The sequence below is a fragment of the Oenanthe melanoleuca genome, chromosome 2, assembly GCF_029582105.1.
Source record: "Oenanthe melanoleuca isolate GR-GAL-2019-014 chromosome 2, OMel1.0, whole genome shotgun sequence".
Lineage (NCBI taxonomy): Eukaryota > Metazoa > Chordata > Aves > Passeriformes > Muscicapidae > Oenanthe > Oenanthe melanoleuca.
Genome location: NC_079335.1, coordinates 35,769,960 through 35,793,339, shown reverse-complemented (window position 1 = coordinate 35,793,339; position 23,380 = coordinate 35,769,960). Strand labels below are relative to the sequence as shown.

The following is a 23,380-nucleotide window of genomic DNA, read 5'->3' as shown; positions in this document are numbered from 1 at the left end:
GTCAGAAATGTATTAGGAATTAAAGTATGTGTTCATATTTAGCCGTGTTATTTTTTGTCTTCTTGAACTCTGCATTATCAGACACTCTGCCTCTATTGTCCACATTTGTTGTAACACCAGTCAAAAAATGCAATTACAGAAGTTGTTATAGGAGCCTGCAGTGCAGGGAAGGGCTGGGACTCGATGAGTTGCCTTGGGAGCAACAGCCCAGTCCTGGGCACAGTTATTCCTCAATCTGCTTGTGATTAACAGCTTGTTTGACATGAGCTGTGTGTGATCTGCTAGGAGTGGCAGCTCTTTCTCTTCATAGCTGTGTGTAGTGTATTGCAACAGGCTGACCCTAAGGGTTGCACATAGGATTGATCACCCAGCATGTCCAGACCTATCTTGGGAACATGAATACTCCTGGCTCATGGTCCTAACCATGGCCACCAGGGCTGTTAGACAGTGGGAGAAGCAGTGCAGTCTGCAGTCCACACTGCTAGCCAGATGAGCTACCTGGTCTGAGCAGCCAGAAGGGATGCATGTTTCTGGTCTGTTCAGTATTTTGAGTGTTTTACTAAGAATCTGGTTTATACTACCACTGGCAAAGTAAATGGCATCTGTGAAAATAATCTCACTCCTTAATTTAATATTATTTTTAAATTTCAGTTTTTATATTTTTTCAGCATAAGGACATTTCTCTTTCAAAAGAAGAGAACTCAGTATATGTGGTTACATTTATCATTCTGTCCAGCTGTCTAAAAGTTGAAGATAATTCACCTATGTTACTAAATGCCTTTTGTAAGATGCCAAGTGCTTTTTCCTTACCTTACCACTACTTTTAGTAAAAGTTAGATAAACTTGTACATCTGTGATTCATGAACTCCCACTTGATGGTCCAGGCTGGGATTAGTGCACTTGGTTTGCAGACCAGTGGCATCACCTGCACCTACACAAGATGTGTCTCTTGTCCTGGTCTATCAGCTCCTCAGGGATCAGGGACATCTGAACACCTACACAAGCCTTCTCCTGACCATCCTGCAGTCAGGCAGCAAAGACTTTAGTCAGGATCTTTTCCAGTGAAGACAAAATTACTTCTTCTGCATCCCTGTGTATGCCAACATAAATTATAACATTACTGTGAAAGTGGCCTTCCAAAACAATTCTGCATTCTCAGGCTTAACTTCTTGCACCTTCCTTGTATTTGTGGGACCTTGGTACTCAAAGCAGGATGCTTCTCCCTTGAGCTCATTTGCAGCAGATTTCCCTCTCAATGAAGTGTCATTCACCCTGCATCAGTGAGCCTGTACAAAGGAAAACAAAGTGTGGGTAGTTTAAAAGGAGAAAAACATAGATATTTCAAACACTGCCTCACTTCTATAAGAAAAAAATGTATATGTTAAAATTTCTTCTAGTATTTTTTGTGATTATCAACAAATTTAGAATTAGATGGAAATCCAGCTGGTTGTTGATCACAGGAAGGTTTTTCTTCTGCACTTATCAGTGTAGTACAGTTTTGTCAAACGGTAGGAACAGAAATACTAATATTAGAATAAACAAAATTAATATATATAAACTAAAAATTATGAAAATTTAAAAATATATAGAAATTCTGTAATAACTGTAAAGCATAAGATGTAATTGGTCCTCACTTTCTGAAGAAGTGACTTATTACTGTGCTGGATTAAATAAAAATTCAAAATTTTAATTAAATTGAAATTTTAAAATGTGGCAGGAACTTATAAGGCTTGACTGTGAGTTAAACTGTTGCCAGTTTCAGATACTGTTTTGATTGATATAAACAATGCCAAAATTAAAATACTCTATGGAAAGTAAGTTTTTCCTCCAGTTTAACTATCTTGCTATGCCATCTGTGGCATTTATGATTAACATACCATGAATCTGAACTTCAGTTTCCATTCTGAATTGTAATTTAGGCTTGTTTCATGTACTGCTACATATGACAGAAGTCATATTATCAAATAATTTGCAGTTTCCTTCCATTTTCTGAATACTAGTGACTTGAGGAAGTTCCCATCTGTTCTGGATGCACAACTGCTTTCCTAACTGGGGCACCAATTTCAGTTGTTTGTTAAAACATCATTTAGGTTGTCTTTCCAAAGGACTGGGGAACTGCAGATTATAAGTTCATTTTTTTACCTTTTCCTGGTAGCTAGTCCCAAAGGCAGAATATTCCTTTTTGAACCCTACTGAATTTTCATAACATTTTTATGTAGCAATAGTAGCATAACAAACCATTTTACAGTGTAGCAAAAAACTTTATTGGCATAACAAATCATTTTATCATGCTAACCTTTGTCCAAATGAGTGGGAATGCAAACACTTCTATTTGGGAGGGAGTGAGAGCCTCTGAAAGAAGAAACACCTCTGGGGTAAGTATTGGATACCTGTCGAGATATGTAACTCATTAGCAGCACTTTTGAAAGGTTACTCTTTTTTTTGGACTTGTATAAAGATTTTTATATGCACAGAATGCTGCAGCTGTGACTGCATTAAACCCTGCTTCAGGAAATAGGCTTGACAGTCATTTATTTAATTTTAACACAGTAAAGCTATTTTTATATCTGCTTTATTGTTATTTCTAAAAAAAATAATTTTTTTTTGGTGAAACAGTGACTTTGTATCTCATCCTGATTCTAGGTGCCTATTTAAATGATTGGTAGTTGAAGATGTTAAACATTTCCTTAAATTGGGGTAGAATCAAAAGAAGTGTGAGATAATGGGATGCAATTAATAGTAAAGAATAACTATAGTTAAATTTTGTGTTTAAGATCTATATTTATTTGATGTAGGGCATAATATATATATATTATTTTGACTAATAAATTCTACTGCACAACACCTTTAAAATGCAAAGCAGATCATCATTACAGAAACCTCAATTTTCAGAGAACAAATTAATAATACAGTCAAAATGGTGACAGCTTAGCACCTTTGAGGAAGAAACTTCATACAATTTTTGTTGTTATTTGAAAATAGATCATGCACACTGAGAGTATTTAAGCCAGATAGACACTGGCTTCAATAGTTTGAACATTAAAAAGTTCTCCAAGTTATTGCAGAGAGATTTGTGTTAGACCCAGAGCCCAATGGCATTAACACAGAGCAGCACAAAGCCCAAGCCAGGGTTCTTTGTGCTGCCTCTGGAATTAGTCACATAACTTCATCAGTGCTGAAGAAACAAAATTAATACATTTTGGCAGAACAATGGGCTGACACAATTAGATGCCTCTGGGCCAGGAGATTTTATTTTCTTTCAATGCTCTTTTGCACAAGGTGAAGCTACTTTTCCTCCCTTTCTCATCACTGTATAGAAGGACAACCTAAAATCTAGACCACTGAAAGTAGGGGGGAAGCAAACAAAGTGAAAACTCTAGGCCTAAACCATGCAAAACATGGAAGTTCTTTGCCATGTTGAGGCAAATTCAGGATATTTTGAAGGAAGCTTCTGGTTTGCTTTGTGGAGGTCCATCTGTTACCTCTCATAAGTGTCAATTATTGTAACCCTCAGGCTGCCTGCTGGACCTACAGAGGAGGAACAGCCACAAAAAAATCCCCAAATGCTCTCTTGCAGAGTCAGGTATAAATTCAGACAAAGATGTGATATGGGGAGATTAACAACATTGAATTTTTCCATTGTGAAGCAAAAAGCAGTGAGCATATCTGCCTAAGGTAAAGTTATCAGTGGGGAATAACTTATCACATACACTGGCAAGCACAAAATATACATTGAGATAGAGAAATACAATACTTTCTGCAAAATATAATGAAGTTGTAATATCAGAAATATAAGAAAAAGCACTCCTGGTAGCCAAACTGGGAACTGGATACTGTGGTCACTGTAAGCAGAGTCACCATCTGCTAAATGTAAGTCCCAAAAAATGCCTTCCTATGAATTTATAAATGCTGCATGCTTCCCTAAGAGGTAACAGGCTCTAGAGCAGCTTCCAGCAGTGTCTAATGCTCAGTAACATGTCTATCACTAGGACAAAAACTGCAACCTCTGTATCACAAACTCACACAGAGGGTTTAGTGGGAAGGGTTCTGTGGAGCTCATCCAGCCCTGCTCTCACTGAGCTGAGCCCACCAGAGCAGCCTTCCCAGGACTGTGTCCAAACAGCTCTTGAGTATCTCCAAGGAGCTCCACAAGACTCCACAGCCTCCCTGAGCCACCTGTGCTTTGCCTTGGTAACCCTCCCTCTGCAAAGGAGTGTTTTCTGCTGCTCAGGGGGAACCTCCTGTGTTCCAGTTTGTGCCCTTGCCCCCAGTCCTGGCACAGGCACACAGGGAAGAGCCAGGCTCCATCCTATTACCCCCTCCACTCAAGACCAGAGCTGCAGGTGAGGCTTCAGCAGGGCTGAGCAGGGTCACCTCCCTTCATCTGCTGGCACTACTTTGTCCAACACAGCCCAAGCTCTTTCTTCATTTTCTATACAAATGGTCCCTACCTGCCCAAAAGATTCATAATTATTGATATAAAATCCATTCTTAGAATTGTTATCCATACATTTGCAGGGTTATCCTGCTTTAATTCACCAGGTATGATGATTTCAAATATTTCGAGTTTTCATTACTATTATTATTATTATTATTATTCATAATAATAAAATCATCTGTGTCATAATGATCATTGCATCCTCTTGTTTATGAGGACTCTATTCCTCTTTTTCCTCACAGTTTCTGATGTTCTTAATCTCTATTCTTCTCTCCAGTACACAGAGGCATCATATCCGTAGGGAAATGATAAGCAAGGATCTGACTTAATTTCTGAATATCTGTCACCAGTCAGTGCCTCATACTGACTCCATGCCATTGTCTTACTTTGTGGATTATTTCTGCCCTGCTGTCTTCAAAGAATCTGACAAATGTTGATTGTTTGACATAGGAATTAATTATGATATTTGGTAGACTTAAGTGGGGTTTTTTTTATCATCAAAGAAAAATAGAATTTAATTTAAAAAGATATTTAGCACAACAGGCATTAAAATGGAGGTTATGAGTTTTGTGTAAATAATTAATCAAGGGAAACACTGTGGCTACTGAGCTATAGAGAGACTAAGATCATGGTCTGTGCTGGAGTGGCTTAATGTATTTCAGGTCATTGACCAAGCTTTTACTACTGACCCATAAATTTGAATGCTTTTTGGGTTGTTTTGGATGGCTCTACCTCTATCCCTGATGTTTAGGTTAATTTCTCTATGCCACTGGGAAAGCTCCAGGAATTGCTCCAAAAGAGATTGCAGAGCAGCTTTTGCCCCTGCCTTCAGTCAGCCAGAGCTGCAGTTTGCTTCATATTTATTTAAAAGTAGCAAAAGGTTTAATGATATCAATATATAATGTGGCTCCTCTGGGGCACTGCAGCAGCCCTTTTTTTCTTGTTAGTTATGGCCCTGCCATTTTTATAATTGGACAGAAGAGAATGTGAAGAAGCACATCATGTATGTTGTTCTCCTAATAAAATCCCTGTAGGGGCTGACACAGTGCTCAGGCAGGTTCCCTGCTCTCATCCTGTTCCTTTAGTGATATGTGATTGATTAAGAAAGCCAGTCAACATCCACATGTGATAAAAAAGCATGAGGCAATTTAGAGTTAAGGGCTATATGAGTAAATGATAGTTGTCCTGAATGTATTCCATATTTTCTTCAATTTTAGTTTGCACCCTTTCCACATTTTTTGTTTAGAAAACAATTTGTCTTCTTTTTGATAATAAATGATTGCACAAATGGTGCAGAAAATTAACTTTTTTCACTGTCTGCAGAGCTGAACTTCAGCATTTCTTTAATAAAAGGTATGAAAGATGCCTGTTCTTCATCACAGGCATCATCATAATCATCATCACAACAACAACAATAAACCCAAAAAATAGCCAGGAGCACCTGTTTCTTGGCCATGTGAATGGACAGCTAAGCTGAGCTGTTGGCTTCTCACAGATTTATTAGTAAGTTTAGTGAGATCACCAGATTATTGAAAATCAGAAGAATTTTGTGAGCCTGAGCAATATTGCAGAGCAGTTGCCAGTGTCTGAAACAGACTGCAAAGAGGTTGCAGAGGTTTGTGCAAATTTGACTTTACCTCCAAGGCTTAGTTGCAGTTATTTTATTTGTGTCATGATCTATGCCTTATGCAATTCCTCCACTGTTTGTAGTGTTGGTTCAGGGATGCATACAGCCCACTTCACCTCTGCCTTTAACAAGCCTTCAGTTTTAAAAATGTAGAACCAAGAGACAGAAAAATAGTGAGAGACTGTATCTGCACTAACATTCTAGAAATGGCCTTGTTCTTTCTTGCTAAGTTCAGTTAGACCTTATTATTCATGGTAGTGTGTAGACTAAAATACACAAGTATATTTGTCTAATTACCAGTCTGGGTCAATAAAGCAGCTATGTGAGACAGGATTTAGATAAATCTGTGGTTTTTCCTCTCAGCTGTCAATCTAGGGATGTCTGCTTTTTCATGCAGCTCATTTAAAAGGAACTGAGAACTGTGATATTATAGCTGCTGGCATTTTCATTCACTGAATGTTATCATGAGGATTTGTGAAAAAGACTTGGCCAACTTCTGCAGCAGAGCTGGCTGAGACTGAGGGTATAGCAGACAACAGTTCAAGCATTAGCAAGATAGAAGTGCCCTCACCTTGACAGCTAATCTGCATGAGAACTTAACTGTTCTACATATTTTCTGGTACTTGGTATAGAGTTATTTGCCGTTTTACACAACACTGAAAATTACTGTGACAATTTCTGAATTGTCAAAAATGTTGGAGGAATTCTGTGCAGGAACTCTGAAATACTTTTATTTACACAAAAGTGTTTATAGTAAAACTTGATTGTTTATTTTAATTTTTAAGCTCATTAATATTTTAGTGCGAGATATGCAGAAGAACTGAAATGGGAGATTTAGAAAACAGTTGTTTTCCTCTCTTCAACCTCTGCCCATAATTCCACACCCATGGCAGAAACAATGCAATAGACTAAATGTCTGCAACTCACTTACTGCAATTCTCAGATAGATACTTTCATTCTGATTCATTTTGGTTCATTTGACTTAATTTCTGAAGTTAACTTAAAATTAAGTTTCTGACTTAATTTCTGCACTAGCACTGAGCAGGGAACTGCAGCAGCCCAGTGCACAGTAAACATGGTGATCACATATTCCAACATGAGTATCTCTGCAAATAAGCAGGAGAGGTGGTGAAAGAGGTAAAGACAGGCTAAAGTGCCTCAGCAAACTTGTGTGCCTACATGCTATCTTTAGAGCTGAGCAGAATGCTGAGTATTGCACTAGGAATTTTTAAATTATAAGAGAATAAAGTGAAAAGTGTAACAGAGATTGCCAATCTAGATATATATATTTTTTAGAGAACATGGAAATCAAACAATTATCATTAAGAAAAGTGGAAGCAGTGTTTCCTTTGAACTTTAGGGATGTTTTCTTGACTGTATCATTGGAAGCCATTAAATCTTTGATGAGCTACCAGGACACCAAAGATCCTGGAAATTCAGAAAGCCAGAGCACATTGTTTCCAAGATGTTTGTCTTCATGCCTCCCAGGACACTCATGAGCTTTCAGCAGCCTGTGGGATCAGTGCATGACAGTTTACTTGGAAGGTGGAATAGAAATTGTACCTTTCTGCCAAGCTGCAATTCAGTGCAAAGATCTCTGCTGCATCAGGTCTTCTCCAGCTGTGAAGCTGGCAAACCAACCAAGGAAATTACCTTCTTCTCTAGGCTAAGAGTTCAAATGGTGACTGACAGCTTGACTGGAATGATTTTTTGGTCTTTTTGTTCTGGTTTTTTTTTGTTGTTGTTGTTTTGTTTTTCTTTTTTTATTTTTTTTTTGTTTGTTTGTTTGGTTGGTTGGTTGGTTTGTTTTTTTTTTGGGGGGGGTGGTTTGTTTTCTTTTACAAATAATACAGTTCTCTAATTGACTTTTACATGCAGATATGATATTAAGTAAAGTTATTTTGCTATTTTACTGACTCCTTAGCCTGCACATGTAGTGTAAAAGACAGGCAAAGCAGAGGTGAGCCTCCCACTGCAGTCTTGCTGAGCAGTAAATGTGTGCTCACTCTTGCTCAGCAGCATGACTCTTTCTGCATATTGTAGTTGGTACCCATGTGTTCAGACTTCCTTAAGTGGGGGAAAAATATCCACTGATTAAAACCCATCTCTGTGTGAGCTTCCACTGACAGGACATTTTTCTTTTAATCATGTATTAAATCCACAGCCTAGCTCTTCCATTATTTGTTGCCTGAATGTGACCTGACTGCAGAAAAAATTCTTCTTTTCTCTCAAATGCAGTCCCCAGTGATGTGTAGTGCTTTCTGGTTTTTTCCTATGGAAATAGGAGAAGCCAGGGGAGGATTTCACTAACCAAGCAGTGAAGCAACCCATACTCCTCAAGATTTGAGGAAATTATTTCATTTTCACTGGAAAAAGAAGTCAAGGTGCATAGGTGCTCATAGAACTACTTTTTCTCAGAACTACTTACAGAAAGACAGATGAGGTTTTCTAGGAAAATATATTTATACAGGAAGGTTGCAGTGCAGAGTAAGTTTTAAAAGCCCAGTGTTCTGCAAATGTTGCCTTCATAGCTTTTGTAGCTAAGTCTTCTTGCCCAAATTCTGTAATAAATCTGCTCATCTTGTGACCATTCTTTGTTTGCTGTCTAGTATTATGGAAACTGTTAAAAATGGAACGTTTTTCCTTTATATTCCTCAAAGCAGAGCAGGAATCCCACAGGAGGGTGTGAGGTCTAGCCCAGGATGTGCTTTCCCCTGTTGCACCCATGTTGGTGACAGGTATGACTGCAGGGTGTAGTGGACTTGTTAGGAGGCTGTTCAATACTTTCCCATAAATACTTATCTCCTCTCAGCTCTGGGCATGGAGAGAGCCCAGTTCATGCCAAATCCTTGGACACATTGTGTAGGGAAAGGCACTGAGCTGCAGCAGTGGTGCTGGGTATGTCTAGGAATTAGTAATTATAAGACTTTCTGTGTTCTCTGAAAGTTCAGAATAGGCAGAGACTGAGTGAAATGGATGTTTGAGGCAGCATTTGCTGTGTTTTGATATCTAAATAGGTAAAATTGCTTGTGGCCTTGAAAGGGAGACTGATGTAAATTGCTTTAAGTTTGTAAGTTTTTATGTGGTGTCAGTAACTGTTCTGAAAGGACAAAATCATCTTAAGGTAGAAGCCTGAGAAGCAAATTTCTTTTCAACCATATAGAAGATGAAGTTAAAACAATTGTCCCCAGGGAAGGAGAAGAATGATGAATAATGGTGTTGTTCCATAATGCTGATGTTAGTATGAAAATGATAATTGAATAAATCAGGTGTTCTGAAAGACATCTGCTGGATCTGTCTGAATCTATGTTGTAAGAAAAAATTTTTCAAAAAATCATTCCCAGTCATGTGAGACTTTCTAGCTTAACTTTCATTGCCTGATATTGTACCTGATATCTTCACACACATGGATGTATAATATAAAAATATTCTATTTTAGTAGTAAATTAAAATATAAAGATCAACATAGAAAACAAAAGTTACATCCTGTTCAATTATACCAGACAGTTTGAGTGCTTATTCAAGTAATATGCTGATTCCCAGAGAGGGTTTTCAAGAGTGGAGTCCTGTGAGTGTTTGAAATGTCTTCTTTATTGCCTGGAGGTTTTTCTTAAAAATTTCATCTTCTTGGTAGCTCTCATCACTAGTGGCCAGGGATTTCCAAGTTTCCTTCCCTGGATACTGAGTTTTCACTTAGGCAAGCAGGAGTGAACTGGAAAGTGTTTCATTATTACTTCTCCCTTTCCTCTTCCTGGGACCAGGAATCCAGTTCCTGACTCTACCAGCAGCCTCACATAAAGATGCTCTTCCCAAACCAGCCCACCAAGGAGCTGAGTCTAGAACAGCTGGACTGCAAGCTTTGCATTTCCTTTACTTCTCCACTTTATGCTCCTATTTTCTCTACCATCACACACTGAGATCTGGCCTAACTGTGAAAAGACACATCTTTTCCTTCCCTGCCATCACTCTGTCGTTGCTTTAGGCAACTGAAATCAACTTTCTGCATGTTTTGTTATGGGTACAAATGACCAGGAGTGAGTTACAGAAATCCATGCCATGCTGGGATTTCCCACTACAAACCTCACACATAAGAGGCCATGCAGGAAGGCATAGTTGCATTTTCTTTTGCTCTGCTGTTGATCTCTCTCTTCTTTTGCATGTGCTTCTCTTGTTTTGCCTGAAAAGGGTCTTAGGCCTAATTAACAATAACAGATACCCCAGACCACCTAACTTACTTTAGAAAGCAACTTTAATGCTATTCCTTAAACTTTCAAATAGAGAAAAGGATTTCTTCTTGAGAAAAAGAAAGCACACAAATTTACTAAGGCCATTTACTTCAGCTTTCCCTATAAATATACTTCAAAATTCCCCTTCCCACCCAAAATGCAGGACAGCATCTGGGATGTATGTGTCATGTCCCATGGTCCCTACATAAGGTCATGGAGAGCCTACATTAGGTTCTTGGAGTCATAGAATGGTTTGGGTGGGAAAGGACTTTAAAGGGCACCACTGGTATCATCCTCATGCCACCAAGCTTTAAAAAGTGGTACAATTTATCAATAGACTATCTGGAATAGATAATCTTTCTTCCAAGCAGAAAGCTTAATAGTTATAATTTTAAAAATTAGTGATTTTCTTGAGAAATATTTTAATAAGATTTTTTTTTGCCTTAGCTTTTTTATTTTCTTGTGCAAATCATATACAGTGATATAAAGATGGTACTTTAACCAGGGCTTGTTGTACCACAGAGTTAGTCTGCTTTTTTTAACCATGTAATATTTCACTAATACAAGCTAGAATATTAATATAAATTATATTGATATTATACAATGTTTAATTATTTATTATTATTATTATTATTATTATTATTATTATTATTATTATTATTATTATTATTATTATCATATTATTTATAATTAATAATGGTAATATCATAACTCTCCCTAGCAATCTTATCTAATTACAATACAATTGAAGGCATGAGACACCAAGGAAAAAAGGACAAAAATACTTCAGAATATTTTTAATCTGCACGTCTTTCCACTGGCAGCTAAAATAGATTATGAAAGTCCTAAAAAGAGCAGTTTGCCATTCCTCTCCAATGCTCTGCTTTCTGTATTGGTCACACGTATTAGAGGATGTCCTCATGCTTTCAGCACTCAGTGTGCATTGCAGAATTTCAGCAGCCCTGTCTGGACCAATGAACCCAACAGGGCTGGAAAATGAGGTTTTTTTTGACACACCTGCTACCCTGGGGTGGCTGGGATTGTGCCTTGGCCCTTTTTACTTACTCTCCCATGTCATCCATGCAAGCAGGAGTGCTGTGGAATTTCTTTGCTTGGGTTTTCTGTGATTCAATGTCTCAAATGGGATATTTCTATGCTGTTTGTGGCTGATGCAGTCACAAAAGTTGTTTAGGGTTTGGGATTCTGTTGGTCTTTTCTGATTCCTCTTCCCCTGTTTTCCTCACTGCCTGTCTGGTTTTCATTGCCCAGCATAAAGAGAATGCATTGGCCAGCTGTGAGATTACACAGCTCCCATTAATGAGAATTCATACTTCACCACCAGGAATTCCTGAGGAAATGTGCTCAATTTCACAGGAACACAGCTGCCTGGTACCATGCCCACAATTTCATACAAACTCCTCAGCTCCTTTATCAAACATGGGGGGATGTCCAATTTACTCATGTAATAGAGTGCTTGAAAGAATGAGGTGTTTGCTTTTGGTTTAAGCCTTTCAGAAATTCTTCTTACTTTAATGATTTGTGGGTTTTGCCCACAGACAGTGGATATGGGACTCCATAGGAGGTCTGTAGGCAAAAATGATAGGTAATGTTGTAGTCTCTTAGGGGCTTGTTTCTACATGATGTGGAATTGGCAGATTCTCATACCTCCAGGCTAAGAATATTTTGTAGTTACTGGTGTTTTCTCCTTTGGTCTGTTAGTTTCAGTCTAGAGGTGCTGCTTGAAAATAGCTGATGTGGGAGTTTCCTTTTCATAGGGGAGTAATGCATTTTTATTAAAATATTGTAAACTAACACTGCTAAAGCTACCTTTTTCACTGGAAATAATTACAATGTAATAAATGGAAATATACACTTGTAAAGCTGATGTGTGTGGAAAAGAAAAGGTCCCTAGATGCTCATTGATAAAGAATTTATGTAGGAAATGATAAATAAGGAGAAGATTGTGTAGACTTTGCAGTTTCCAGGACTCTCACATACTTCCTAGCAATTTTATTGAACCTACAGCACTCATTGCAATAGACAGTGTGTTTCTAGACACTCAATTCTTTGTAGGATTTTACAGAGGGAATGAAAAGAGTAATCCCTCTGGTAAGAAGGAGTGAATCCACACATATAGCTATGTAGGGTGCCGGATTTCATGAAAGACCAATGCACTATCATCAGCATATATTTATTTCTAATTACGTATTTAACTGCATATCAAGTCACATGAGGAAATAATGTAATCCAGAAAAAGGCTTCATTCACTTAAAGCTCTAATAACTTGAATATGTTTTGCTGTTTGAAATGCTTTGAATAGAAATTACATTGAAAAGTTCTTGATCTTTAAACCCTCCCAGCTCTTTTGCTTTCATATTAATATTCTTGACCTCTTTCTTGGGGTTGAAAGACTTTCAGCAGTAGAACTCTACCTTTTGGAGTCTCCTTTGGAGCCTGAGCAGAGATTCAAAATTTCAAGGAGGGAATGAAGAAAACTGCCAGATGAAGAGACACTGGGCTTCTCTGCTCCCTGGAAATGTTTTTTCATTGAATGAAGGCATTTTACAGTTGTAGCTATTTCTTTCCTCCCTGGAGCAAGTCACCTCAGGCACCACATCATCCCACAAAACCTGCAGACAGGTGATGTGAGACTGGGGACAGACTGCCTGCTCTCAGCCCCATCTTTCAGGGATCAGAACAGGTGAAAACATCCTGGGAGCCTGGCCTTGCTTTTACTGACACCTGCATTGCAGACTGATGGACAGCAACTGTCTCTGACCAGAAACAATCCCATTCCTCTGGCTGCTCCTGCTGCAACACCTGCTCCACAGATCAGGAGCCCCCTGATCTATTTTTGACCATGGTGGAGATTGATGACTTTCATCTGGTGAGAAACTGAAGCACTTTATCAGGAAGAGTAAGGGAAAGAGACACAGTAAATAGAGATATCCTCAAATGAGCTGGAATCTTTGTAATTTACACTGGTTCAGATGAGTTGGACTGCTGAGGAGGGTTGTACAGAATTTTTTCAGAGAAGAAAGTATGAGCTTTGATTTGCCTTTTACTTGAGCAAAATTAAATATGCAAACAAAGCAAGTGGGATGTGGGATTATCCATAGAGCTTTGAAGTGGCAGTTGGAGTGTGTCCATTCTTATGATCCAACATATTCAAAACAATAAAGATAAAAGTAATGCTTCACATGGAACATCATCTGTGCCTTTAGCATATGCAAAGACTTTGACTTGAAAAGTTTTGCACATTTCCATGGTGAATTAACCCTTTTTTTTTTTTTTTTTTTTTTTTTTGTCAGATTGGCTTTCATTTGAGGAAACAGAGGCTCTTGAAAATGAAAGTACATCTGCACAGTACAGGATCCCTTTCCCACTGCTTTCATCTCTTATTTTTCAGTTTCTAATTTGTGGCTGAAATCAGCATTTCAGTCCCTGGCTCAGTTTATGATTTTCTGATAAAAGAGAACTTTCAACAGCAAATAAACTGAATACTGGGGAACAAGCAGAAAAAAAAAAACACAAAAAGACAAGACACATTTAGGGCTGAGCTTGACTGTTTACATCTGTCAGAAATAGCAGACCTTGCCAATTGCCCCAGTTATGAATATGTTAAATTGAAACTCAATGCCTACACCTGAGCCATATTCATTCTGAACATAAAATAGAGTAATAAAAAGCAAATGCAGTATTCCTTTTTGAAAATGTAGAGTTAAGTTGTTTTTGTGAATTTGCTGTACTTGGTGAAAGAATCCCTACCAGGAGCAAAAATATAGGGTGTACATTTATAATATATTGATTTGCCCTTACAGAACACATTTATGTGAATATAAACTATACAGTGTATAGCTTTATCCTTGAAAAATACAAGCACTTCTGATCTGTATAATACTAGGTCCCTGGGCATTTGCAGTCTTACATTGCCAAGTTCAAATTCTAGGTGCTTCAAGGAGCTCAAGAAGAAATTCAAAAACGAAAAAAGAGTTTTGTAATTGTGTTCCATTGGACAGACAATATAAACACAGGAGCTGGGCTGGTTTACATCAGAATGCATTTGGTTATTCACTACACAATGGACTGGATAATCCTTTAAATATTTATGAGTAAACCACAGAGGATTTACTCTTTCTTCCAGCATGTGAAGATTTTATAATGTGCACCATGTTAGTTCAAAGTAAACCCTAATGTTTTGCTTGCTACTTAATACTTCTAACAGCCTGGCTCTGCATCACATATGCCTATTCTCTGGACAGTTACACACAGGCAGTATTTTGGGGTGGAAATTAGGAAGAACTAGGCTATGACCACCTATTCTCAAAGCCAATACATGCAGCATATATTGGACAGGATGTAAGGTGGGAGCTGATTTGCATTTCAACCTAAGGCAGCATCAGCTGAGCTCTGTGGATTAGTTTTTAAATTATTAGTTCACACTGAACAATAATCCTAATGAAAAGTAAAAGAGACAAATAAATTAAATTTTTAAAAAAATCGAGTTAGTCTTTATTGGTTGGGTTTTTATAGTTACAATGGCTTTAAGAATGCCAACTGGCAACTTTGTGAGCCTTATGATCTGCAAGGCTGCCCTGTTCCTGAAGTGGATCTTTCATTTCATTTCTGATATTATCACAGGGACTACACTCAAGTCAAATTTATTAGTAATATCTTTCAACTGAGAGTAATTTCAATGCTTCCCTCACTGACCTTACTATGATTCACCTTAATTCATCAAATAGACTGTAATTTACTCTCTTTGTAGAGCAAGGCATTTGCTCCCTTTCCCACTTTTCTCTTACCTGTCAACTTTAGGACTTTCTTTTTCATTTGTCAGTTGTTCTGAGGGCTAAGTCATTGATGTTCCTGTTTTGACATTTCTCTCTTCTGCTCATCAATCATGTCACTCTGAAAAGTGGACATAGGCAAAAATCGTTAGCACCAGTTTATGCTGAACCCATGGGAACAGGAAAGCATTTGATGCATAACCTCCATACAGCTTCTGCACTAATACCCTTATACTGATACCATGCATTTATATTCATGTTTCACTGCTGTTGAGAGTTGGCTTTTACAAGACACCTCTCAGCCATGCCAGATTATTGTCCTGGGGTTCACATCAGGGAGACATCTTCATGGAGATGATCTGGATTCCTTCCAGAATGTGAACTGGAAGAACTCCTGGAGTACACATGAGGCATGAGAGCCTGAAATAGGCATTCAGCTGATGGGTCAGACCAGAGCCAGTCTAAATAAAATCATAAATTAAAGGCAAACCAAACCAGAAGAACCTGGTATGTGTGGAGTTAGGTGTGAGATTCTCAGGTGCAGCTGTTTGATCACACAGTTCTGTGCCTGTTGGTCTGCACTGCTGGCTGGTGTAGGCACATCCCTGGTCATCATTGCCCTTAAGGCTGCCCAGCTTCACAAAATATCTTCCACTCTCATATAATTCTACCAAATTTGAGACATTCTGCCTAAAATTTTCCCTAGTATGGTAATGCCTGAAGCTTAATTAGCTCAGCTATCAAAACTTTTCTGAGAATGAGGCTGAGATTATATGTCCCACCCTACCAATTAGAAAAAACAAGGAGATCTCTTGTGGAGCAGGAGTTTGAAGTTTGCAGGGAGGAAGAAGAAGGAGGAAGTCCTCTGTATTTTTGGTCTCTGACTACACAGAAATACGGTGGAATCCTGTTTCAGTAACTGCTCTTAAGTCATGTTCATTATCTGATTATCCTTTGATTGTTATTATTATTAGATTGGAGTAGATATTAGAAAAAATTCTTAATGGTCAAGTGTTGGAACAGGGTGCCCAGAAAAGTGTTTGGAAAAAACATGTAGATGTTGTCCTTCAGGAGATGGCTTAATTGTGGGCCTTGCAGTGCCAAGGCAATGCTTGAATATGATGATCTTAGAGGCCTTTTCCAACCTTAATAATTCTTTAATTGTGTGTTAATTCAGAGCAGGCTTCATCCCTCAGGGTTGTCTTGCACTGACAGCAGAGGTGAGTTGCAAAGTTCACTCAGCTCCTCCAGCAGTGATCAAAAGGCATTGCCTCAAGCTTTTGCTGATGACAGTGAGAAGGCAAGGCAAGCAAGGACTCACAGAGAAGGCAGAAAAGTGAAAAATGTATGAAGATGCTTCTGACATCAGGTGTGCTCTTTAGACAAGATGCATAAGCTGACTCTAAGCAGTACATTCTCAAAGTATGTGAAAGTACAGATGCTCTATTTCTTGTACATATTTTGATCCATCCTTCAGAGTTAGTGTTAAGCACCTTTCCATATCAGCACCTGAACTGTCGTGCATGCCTAATCTAGCCTGACATTTCTAGGTTAAGTGTTAGCTCCAGTAACTGTGTCTAAACTCAAGTGAAAGAGCATTACTAATTAAGTACCAATTTTGAAATACCCCAATTCTCTTCACTATTCTTCTGTGCATTTATGTAGACAGTAATTGACACTGGGCTATCTCATACCTGTTTATATTTAGGACTAATTGCTGTTTACTCTTTCTCAAGAAAAAAAAGGATGCAAAGAATTGCTAGTTTGCTTCTCTGGTGACATGTACTGTACAATCTAGGACAAATTAGACTATGATTCTTTTTTTCCTTTGTAGTTTCTTTGGTAATTTTTCTCTTATCTTTCTGATTCTGTAAAAAACAACTGAAGATCTTCAGAAGGTGATGAGCATCTCCCAGACTGAACTCTTTGATATAAACATGTTGGCTGAGCGATTCTGTTTGTACTTGTCCAGGTAAGCACAATGCTGGTGCTTAGCAAAAAGAAACACCCTCATCTGCCAGTGAGTGAAATCAGACAGCCCTGGAAGGAGGGTGCTCCATGCAGCAGTGGCCAGGCTCCTGTTATGCACCACAAGATACTGTAAGGTGTTGTCTTGGTTTGAAGGACAGGTGTCTGCCAATAAAGGCAGGAGCTCCTCTTTGAAATGGAGAATGTAAACCCCCTCCCTCCAAATTATTATTATAATTTTGAAATTAAGAGACTCCCAGGAAGAGATATGGGAATTAGGAATAACAGTTCTTTACTAGGAAAATTAAAATAGAAATGCAGCATTACAAAGAACAATCCCAACCCTGACAGAGTCAGAATACAACCTGATACCCTGTCAGTCAGTCAGGGTGTTGGCAGCAGTCCCATTAAATGGTGGCTGCATCCTCCTGCAGTGGCAGGTGTGGTTCAGCTGGAGCAGTGCTCCTGTAGAAGGTGCAGTTTTCCTCTGAAGGTCCAGGGATGATGTGGAAAGGTCTGGTTTTCCTCTGGAAATCCAGTGGAAAGAAGGTATCTTTCTGTCTAAAATCTCAGTTTTTACCTAGGTAGGAAAGGTTTGGCTCCTTCCCCTGGCTGGAGCATCTCCCAGTGGGATGATGTAATTTTATCAGTCACACAGTGGGACTCAATGGCCCAGCAGCAGGTGATATCTTCCTGCAGGGAGGATGGGCTGTGGAAAAGATAAAGATGATTGCCCCACCTGGTTTTAAAGATGGCCCATTAGCAGATAGGGTGTGCCATGGAGATGAGGAATCACTGCCCCACCTGGCTTCAACAGATGGTGACAGAATACACATTTCTGGCCACATCCCTTATTGAAACCCAAGACAAGTTTTTTTTTCCAGCTCTTTGCTATTTTAATTTCTGCAGTGAGCAATTGCTTGGACACCATATTTAGGCTTTCTCCAGCGATATATTTCTGAAAATAAGTGGTCAGTTTAAGAGAGAGTGGGTCATTGCTTCCAGCACTCTGCTTGCCTGATGATGGGCTACAGTCATGCAGGCACAAGACATGGTCAGTGGTAATCAGAGACTTACCAGATCTTCCTCTGAATAATTTAGTGACAAAACCCCTGCATGGTTTAGATACTGAAATGAATTTATTTTAGAAGTTATAATCCTGAATAAATAAGAACACATTGCATTTGTCATTTCGTAATTGGCATTTTGATTTTCTCTGAACACTCATTCACTCCAGTTTTAGCAGTATCTTGTCTGTGAGTTATGATTTACAGTGAGACACGTGGTATGAAGCAGACAGAACAGTGATGCCTGTCACACAGGCATGTACTACTGCTTTTTAACTACCAGGCAAAGATTTAAATGAGCAAGGAGCCTTCAAAGAAAGCATCAATCTCAGAAAGCAGTAAAAAACCTGCTGCCATTAACACAGTTTCAGCTGTGCAGACACTCTCAAATCAATGCTGAAGATTTTGAAACTGGGCAGGTACAAAGCATCAAAGGAATTCACAGACACTGTAGAAATTCCTCATGGCTTTTTATTGGGAACTACATCACAAAGAGAGAGGACAACAGTATTCAGCTAAAGAGAATTTTCTGGTTCTTTTCCATCATTAATATCTGTGATTGTGCACTCACAGCCTGGGTCTGTTAAATTGGAGAGAATATTTAGAAGGCCCAACTACTAGCAGTAAGTAATTAGAAATCATTTTTTCTCACATTCATTTAAAAATGTGAATAGACTTTGATCTTTGTGCTTTTATTATAGAAAATTGTTCAAGAAATCTTTCACATAAATAAATTTTAGACGACTTTTTGACTGTACAAATTGTAGTTATTAGCTGGAAATGGGCTATTCAGCCCTGTGCTTTAAGCCCAGTTCTCTGGTTATATGAAAAAGACTGTAATAGACAAGAGGATTATTAAGATCAAATGGCAAAACCCTTGATTCTCTCAGGGACTCAAGAGGAAAATTTCTTGTGGGAATAAAGATGTGTCAGAACTTCAGATTTCCTGTTGATGAGCTAGGATTTATTTTCACTGACATGTTTTTCTTTCATAAATAATTTCTCTATCTGGGTACAATATGTCATCTCCATGGCCATTGTCAGGCTTGCTTTGAAAGCTGCAGGTTTCCCCTTCCTGTGGGAAGCCTTGGTGGGTCCCAGCCCAGAAGTGAGGTGCAGTGACCCTGCCTTCTCATGGAGCCCCACAACACCTGGCCCAAAGATAAGAGGAGAGGAGACTAAACTCAGTCAGCACAGTGTGGTATTGACATGGCTGTATGAAGGGCTAAATGAGGTAGTTGTGAGCACTATGGCATCAGCACCATTCTAATGGTCTTCCTGTCCTCCTGAGCTCTCATTTCCTCCCACCCTGCTACCACCTACTGCTCAAAATGGGGCAGGTATGGAAAAATATACAAACACCTAGAACTTCCCTAAGCAGACAACACAGCCTTGTTGGCTGCAGCACTTCACTCCTCAACCACTATGTAGGATTTTTGTTTTGTTCCTTCTTTTTCTCCATGCCCAGGGTTAGGGGACTTCATGGGCTGCCCAGGTTAACATTCAAGGAAAAAAAAGAACACTTATGGCAACAGAAAGAAAAGAAAAACTAGCAGAGAGTTGCCTTGTGGTTGCATGTAAGGACTCTACTTTGACCAGATATGAAGTATTAAAAGATGAATTGTCCAACTTTAACTTGTAATTTTTTCTAGTCTGAAGTTCCCCATGTGCTGTGTTGGTTTTCAGGAATGAGAATAAACATCAAGGTTCAACACCAGACTGTCTCTACATGGAGCCCTCCCTGCCAGGCCCAGTCATGCAGCTCTCCTCATCCTGCTGCCACTTTTTGTACCTTCCTCTTCTGTCCTAGCTCTGGGGTTAATAACAACAACCACCTTTGCCCTGTTTTCTTGTTGCCTTTATGGAAAAGGCCTTTGGTGCCTCTTTTAAAAGACACCTCCAAAGAAACAACAACTTGGAGGAATGCACAAGGAATTATTTGCTTTGCTTAGAACCTTTTCACCACTGGAATCAACCAACCCATCAGTAGGTCATGGAGACACACAGGCAGTAATTAGCACTTGCAGCCCAGGAGGAATTCCTTAATTCTTTCCTCCTGTTTTCATATACCATATACACATTTTGCTTTTAGCTTCCTAACACACTTCAAGCATTTCACAAAAAGATGTGTGTGAAAACACTACTCAAGCTCCCAGAATTCTAGAAAGCCTTTGGAATATCCAAGAGAAAGCATTATCTTCTTTGTATCTTCTTACTATGATAAAGTAGTCTATGGGCTTAATTTACAGCAGACATAGCTATGGGGAAAGCAGGTAAATAAACAACTGACCTTGACATATGGCCAAGGAAAGAAAAATCTGCTCTCAGTTTATCATTTTCTAGTCTGCAATGTTTATAAGTGTGGTTCAGCACTACATATGTTAGCTGGGATAAAAATTATGCTGCTAGCAATGCTTCCTTTGGTAATTTAATATTTGTTTATTTAGCATATAATATTTGCTTAATAAGACATTACTGAATAAGGGAAAAATGTTCTGTGGTATTTCAAAGAGATCATGGGGTCTTGTTTTCTCACTGAGGCAAGATCAAGTAATGTTTTCCATCTTTTATAGTTGTTCATGCAATCTGTTCTGCAAAGTCTGGCTATGCCAGCATTTCCAGTCTTCCTAGTTAAAAATTCTTATAGATAGAGTTTTCCAACCTAAATGTTCTTTACTAAAATTGAAGAACAGTTTCCCAGTTTTTTCATTCAATGGACCAAGGAAATTTTTTAGAGATTTCTCTCTAATTTTTTTTTCCACATATTTAAAACTACTATCATATGTAAAATAGTCTTTTCTTCTCCAGTTTACCTGTATCATTCTTCCAATTTTAACTTTTCAATCACTATTGCCAAGTCTGTGATTACTGCCATTGTGCTCTGGGTCCTCTACAATATTTCCTGAGGGGTGATGCCCAGCAGAAAATATAAGGTAGTCTTCAACCACTGATGTCATACTCGTGTTGAATTCCCAAAATGCATAATTTAAAAATTTCACCCACTATATGGTGAGTTGAGTTCAGCCTAATTTTTATCATGGATAAAGCGACCTTCCTTCTTTATGGATTCTTCTGCTCTTATGATATGACTGCAGAGTGACCCTCTCCTGTCTTCCCAGTCTAATCTTTGGTCACATCTTTGTGCTGGCACCTGTGAGGCTTTAGCCCAGGCACCTGCAAAGGTTGTACAAAACACAGGAAACTGATATCACACCAAAGGCTGTGGCTGGCAAGAGCAAACAAGGTTCCAGGTACATAATTTCTTCTTCACATCTCGTAGCTGATTTGGTAACAGGTGTTATCTTGTTATCTCGTGTATGTTATTTTGCTACTGAAGTAATTGCTACAAGTCACTTTCCCCATTTAGAGACTCCTTAATATGAAAGGGGCATTGTTTAGCAATCCTAGGAAATGCCATTTCCCATATTATACATAGCAGAGAGACACAAAATGATTTTCCAATTACTCTTGCTGTAAATGAAGCATGCAGAAGATCTAGATTCTCTCTTAAGGGGGTCAGTGTGGGAATACAAACAGATGTGAGTCAGTAAGAGATATGTAAATACTATCACCTGAGTCATCCCTGAGTAAATATTTGTGTGAAATGTGCTATGCACCATCTAACATAGCCTGGAATTACCCTGTGGATTAGAAGCAGGGCTATTTCCTCTTTGGGCAGACTGGTTTGTTTGCCTCCTGCCTCACACCCTCGCTCCTGAGGCTGTGCTTTTCTGGCTGGGCAGCACCTGAGTGCAGAGAGAGCCCAGTAACATCCCTGAAGGAGCTGTGCAGCAAATTAATCACCAGATGTGCACTGAGACAACGAGGTCTCTCCCATGGGTATCTCTTTTGGCTTTTTTTCCCTGGTGAGGCTCTGCCAGGGTCGTCCCTTCCCAGTGCTGCAGCCAGTGCTGTGTTAGTAAGGGCTCAGTCCTATGAGCTCTGTCTGGTGCTGACATAACTTGTCACACAGCATGTCAGCATGCTCACAGTGTCAGTCACAGATCAGTGCCCTCCCTGCTCACTGCTGAGTTACAGGTAGTTGCAAGAAAGGTGGACACAAAAAGGAAAGGCAAGCAGCAGTAGGGTTAACAGTGAACAGAAGCAAGGATGTGAGTCAGAGCAGAGGACTCACAGATGTGTTTCATGCAAGCTGGCAGTCTGATTGGAAGTAATTGAGGTTCCCTTTGAAGAAGAGTGCTTGAGAGAAACAGCAAATAAAATAAAAAACTCTGAGCAGCTTCCAGGCTGCTGAAAACTTGCAGCAGGCTCCAGCAGCCTTGCAAAGCAGCAGCAGAGAGAGCTGGGAGCCAGTCAAGGAAATCAAGTCAGGCTGGCTGTTCCTGATAGGAGAGCCAAGCATGCTGGCAGGGCTGTGCTGATGTTCCTGCCTGCAGGACTGGCCGTGTTCCTAAGGGGCTCTTGGAGCACTCCTCTTGCCCTGGTTGCCTTCAGTCCTATGTCCCATTGATTAAGCTGTTACTGAAAGGGAGATGAGAGCATGGGCACAGCTGGCAGGGCCTTTAATTCTCTGTATTAGGAGGAGGCACTGCAGAGGCACTGAGTGTGTGTGCTGGCAGGCAATTAAAATCAGCTTGATTCAGAAATGGGAAGGAGCTTCCCAACCTCTGCTTTTGCAATCAAGCTTGCTCACCATTATACCACCCTGCTAATGAGTGCTTCACAGGATTGAGCACAGAACACCTTGTATAATTTAACAGCCATCATAAAAACATCTAATTGAGCACCCACATGCTTCAGATGAGCCCGAGCACCAGAGTCTGAGGAAGACCTGCAGGTGGAAATGAGCCTGGGAAGTGATCCCAGTTTGAACTTGTCTCATTATATTGGTGCTATCTGGAAGTGTGATTCACGTGCATGCAGGCACTTTTTTTTTACATTTATGGTCTTTTCTGCCTTATTACCTTTCTGTAAAATGCTTTTACAAGCAGAAAATGTGAGAGGGGCATTGCACTTTGCCAGCCTGTGTCTTAGCTTGTTTTGTTCAAATTACTCTCAGGATTATACAACCTGCATATACTGCAAGGTGATATATGTCTCCAGGAAGGAAGAATCAACGTAAATAAATGAAGGGTTTCATAAGACACTAATTTTGTTGTAATTTTGCATTAATAAATATTGTCCTCCTCAGAAAAGCAAAATTCTGCAGGAATATTTTTCCAGGTATTATAAAATGCCACCCTTTCTCAGGGTTTGTTTCAATGGTTAATCCAGTTGGCTTCATGGACCAGCTGCATTCTGCT

At 39.2% G+C, this 23,380-nt stretch overlaps 1 protein-coding gene across 2 annotated transcripts in view; it reads left to right on the top strand.

Annotated features, from left to right (window-relative positions):
* The window catches only part of NKAIN3 (sodium/potassium transporting ATPase interacting 3), a 328,068-nt gene that overhangs the window by 243,224 nt on the left and 61,464 nt on the right, over positions 1-23,380 (top strand). The window lies entirely within an intron of this gene.